This window comes from Elephantulus edwardii, unplaced genomic scaffold, assembly GCF_000299155.1.
Source record: "Elephantulus edwardii isolate Elephantulus edwardi_28Jun2011 unplaced genomic scaffold, EleEdw1.0 scaffold00184, whole genome shotgun sequence".
NCBI classification, from domain to species: Eukaryota; Metazoa; Chordata; class Mammalia; order Macroscelidea; family Macroscelididae; genus Elephantulus; species Elephantulus edwardii.
The window spans coordinates 4,357,563-4,361,973 of record NW_006399934.1 but is presented as its reverse complement, the minus strand read 5'-3'; the positions used below and the strand labels follow the sequence as shown (position 1 = coordinate 4,361,973).

Here is a 4,411-nt window from a genome sequence, read left to right as displayed (position 1 = left end):
GACATCATAGAAGACCTCAACAGTGGTGCTGTGGAATGCCCAGCTAGCTAAGGAACTACAGATGAAAATATTTCAATAAAGGATTATTTGTTAACAAAAAAAAAAGTTAAAATTTGAAAGTAATGGAAGGAGGCCTCCACTTCCCAGCATTCTCTACTCTGTCCCTCCCAACCTCCATCCCACACTTACCTCTCTGTCCTACCTAATACACCTAATAGGTTCCACTTGTCACTTTCCCACTCTCAGGCTTCTGGGGTTCATTATCCCTGATTCAGCAGAAACACAGAAAGGAGATGGTAAGTTCAAATCCTTGGAATAGGGACTCACAAGTGAAACAGTGGTGACACAAGCTTTCATTTCTTCCCTACCTGAGTCCATCTTCCTTCAGATCACAACTCCACTCACCACAGCTTCGACTGCAACAGTTTCAGGAAGAACCAGGCCATGAAGCATTCCCACAATGGGAATAGAGGGCTGACAGGAAGCAGCTTTAGGAAGAAAAGAAGAAGTAAAGGATATTGATCCCCACAGCTCAAACTTGGCCCTGCTGTACATCATCAGATGGGCCCCTCCTTTCCTTGAGAGAGGCTCTACCATCATCCTCCTCGTTAATCTCAGAGTCAGGGGCTCCAGTATGCCCTCATGCTACACACAGCATATGCCTCTGCTCCTCTCCACAGCACACTACTGCTGGAAGGTCCCATCCCTCACAGGCCTGGTCTCCACAAGCTCGGTGTCCTAGGTCTGGCCCTTCCTGTCCCATTACTAGGTCAAGATGATCTCTACTGGGTAGAAGTCCAAAACCTTGCACCTCAGTGCAACTTTATGCCCAGAAATGCAGTGGTGGGTTACACACATGTTGATTGGAAAAGCTATGAAAAAGGCTCAATGAGAATTCAAATTCTAACTTCCTTTCTATTATCCATTAATGAGAGACATATTTTTCTAAATACATTTTTATTTTATTCTCATTTGCTTACAAAGTTTGTATATCTTTTTCCATACTATCTTCATTTACATTGTGTTTCATACAATTTATTATATTTTATAAAAGTAATCAACACTGACATACACCCACCATTCCCCTGTCTTTCCAGATCCCCACCAGATCTTTCCCATTTCCTTTACTCACCACTCCCTTTCTCCATCAAATTGTGTGACCCTATGATTAACCCTGTCCCATCCTCATCCCTGTGCTCCTACCCTAACCCCCCCCTTGGAACCTCATACCCATTTTAATCATTATCTTTCTATTAATGAGAGCCATATTTAACCACCATGGAATGGACAGGGCATTTGGGAAGAGAAAAATTGGAAACACAAATATTTCATTTTATCCATAGGAGTCATTAAGGAAATGCTATTTCAAAGCAGGATCTCATGTATACATGTTGGAAGCACCAAATAGCAGTGACAAGAAGAGAGTCCTTTCACAGATAAAGGGAGGGTCAGGTGAAACACAGGCCTGGGACAGAGGTTTAGGGCAGAGTCTGAGAGAAACAACCCAACAGAGCTTGTTCTCCAAAGTTGAGTTCATAAGAAACTGTTCTTCAGTTATTTCTCTTGACTTTTCCCACCTCTGTATGACTACCTCACTCAAAGCTTCATGGTCCCTCTATGTCACCGAAGGTTCTGTGCAGGATCCAGGCAGCAAGACACTGAGCCTTCCTCTCTAAAACTCATAAACTAGGAAGATGCTTGTCAAATGGGTCCCATCTTCCCTCTCATCCTTAAGGACCTCATGTGAAGATACAGCCCCCACCTGAGGGAGTCCAGGGAGGTTGCCCCACACCTTTGTGCTCTGAGCACAGCAACATCTCGTACAGTTCACCAAGGATCTGCGGAGAAGGTTCCACACACCTGACCTTTAGGGGGTGCTGGAAGCTCTACCATCCCGGTTGCCTTACTTTAACTGTCCTGCCACTGTTCAAGGAGAGTGGAGCCCCATCAGGAAGCTGGAATAGCTAGTAACTAACAGAGCTCTAAGAGCCACAGTGGCAGGGGAATGGGAGAAGCAAGGCTCTCCTGTTTTAGTCCAGTGTCAGCATGGCTCAAAGTTAAATTAAAACAGTATAAATCCTGGGGCCTCACCCCTACATATGAAAGCCCAATGTTAGGGACCCTGAGATGGAGATCATAAACAGAGACAAACTGCTCACACCTAAATTGCTGTCTTCACTACTTGACAATCCCACATAGCCCAAAGGGTGCAGCTGAAGGAAGAGGGGTGCCATAGGGAGGACTCCACTCATTTCTCCCAGCTGCACCCCATGTGTTCCCTTCCTCTGTATGTTCATGAACACGTGTGCGTGGAGAAGACAATATTATTACTATAACAGCAAGTAAAATCTTGCTGAAGATCATTCAAAACCATCTGCAGCAGTACATTGCTAGGTAACTGTCAGAAATTCAAATCAGATTCAGAAGAGGATGTGGCAGGGACATCATTGCTGATCTCACATGGATCTTGGCTGAAAGCAGAGACTACCAGAAAAAAAGTTTGCTTGTGTTTTATTGACTATGTAAATGTATTGTACCGTGTGGATCATAAATTATAGGTAACAATGCGAAGAAGAGGAATTTCTGAACCCTTAATTGTGCTCATGTGGAACCTGATTGTAGCCCAAGAGGATACTTTGTTATTAAAAATCAGGAAAATACAAAACAACTATGAGATATCATCTCACCCCAGTAAGAATAGCAAAATATAACAGAACAGCAAGCAACAAATGCTGGCGAGGATGTGGAGAAACTGGAACTCTTATTCACTGTTGGTGGGAATGTAAGATGGTACAACCATTGTGGAAGGCAGTGTGGTGCTTTCTCAAAAATTTGCAAATAGAGATACCATTTGACCCAGCAATCCCATTACTGGTAATATACCCCAGAGAGACATGTCTGCCATCCAAGCAGATATATGCACACCCATGTTTATTGCAGCTTTGTTTACAATAGCAAAGAGTTGGAAGCAGCCTAAGGGCCCATCAACAAACAAATGGATAGAGAAGCTGTGGTATATCCACACAATGGAATACTACGTGCAGCATTGAAAAACAAGGAACTCATGCAATATTATTCAAAGTGGGTGACCCTGGAGGACATTATGCTGAGTGAAATATCTCAGTCACAAAGGGACAAATACTGCATGGTGCCACTGTTGTAGAATGGGTCTGACATCAGGGTGGGGGTATGACAGAAAAAACTGGATAAATTATGTATATTGTATTGAAACAGATGAGGGAAAGAACAGATTAGAAGTGATATATGATTGAGTATTATGGTTAGCACAGGAATCCAGAATTAAGGTTGCATAGAGAAGTGTACTCGGGGGGGGGGGTGGGGGGATGGGATGCAGGAATTGTATACTAATGAAGGAATTTTTTTTCTTTTTTTTCACTCTTCGGAGGGGGAAGTGAGCTGGTGGGGAGGGGTGGACAGGGGGAAAATTGTGGCAATGAATGAATGGAAATCCAAAACCTCTGTAAAAAAAAATAAATAAATTTTTTTTAAAAACAAATATAGCATAAAAAAAGAATAATGATGTACCAATATGAGACTAAATGAAGAAGGATTATTTATCTCAAACAGAAAAACATAGAAATTCCTCTACATTTTGCAGACTTTCATGAAGACGATACATAATTTCAACACTTTAAAGTATGTGTGCCCTGACAAGGGAGTAAAAATAAATGCTAATAAGAGTAAATGCTTTGTTGGTGGTGGGACTGTAAAAAACTACAACGACTCTGGAAGGCAGTTTGGCATTTCTTCAGAAAGCTGAACATAGAAATTCCATATGACCCAGGTTTTCTACTGCTTGGAATATACTCCGAGAGAATTAGAACTGAGGCACAAACGGAGACTTGTACACCAATGTTCATAGCAACATTATTCACTATCGCAAGAACATGGAAACATCCCAAATGTCCAATCACAATAGAATGGATTGAGAAATTATGGTACATTCACATGATAAAATATTATGCAGCATGAAGGAGGAATGATTTTGTAAATCACTATCTTGGGAAGGACTGGAGAGCATTATGCTAAGTGAATGAACTATGTCCTAGACAAATACTGTATAAAACCATTATTGCAGAATGTGTATGATGATCCAAGGGGCGGAGGGTAGGAACAGAGAAGTGAGGGTGGACAGGGGACAGGTAATCATAGGGTCACACAATTTGATGGGTGGAGGAATAAGGGGGAAAGGAAATGGGAAAGATCTGATGTGAAAAACAATGTATATGAACTTTGCCAATAAACCAGTAAAAAAGTTTAAAAAAAAAATCAGGATATGAACAGGCACTTCACCGAAGACGACATTCAGAAGGCTAACAAACACATGAAGAAATGCTCAAAATCCCTAGCCCTAAGAGAGATGCAAATTAAAACAACTATGAGATATCAT

The 4,411-nt window shown here is 41.8% G+C and overlaps 1 pseudogene; it reads right to left on the bottom strand.

Moving 5' to 3' along the window:
* Nucleotides 1–4,411, bottom strand: part of LOC102843593 — a 23,770-nt pseudogene that overhangs the window by 2,421 nt on the left and 16,938 nt on the right.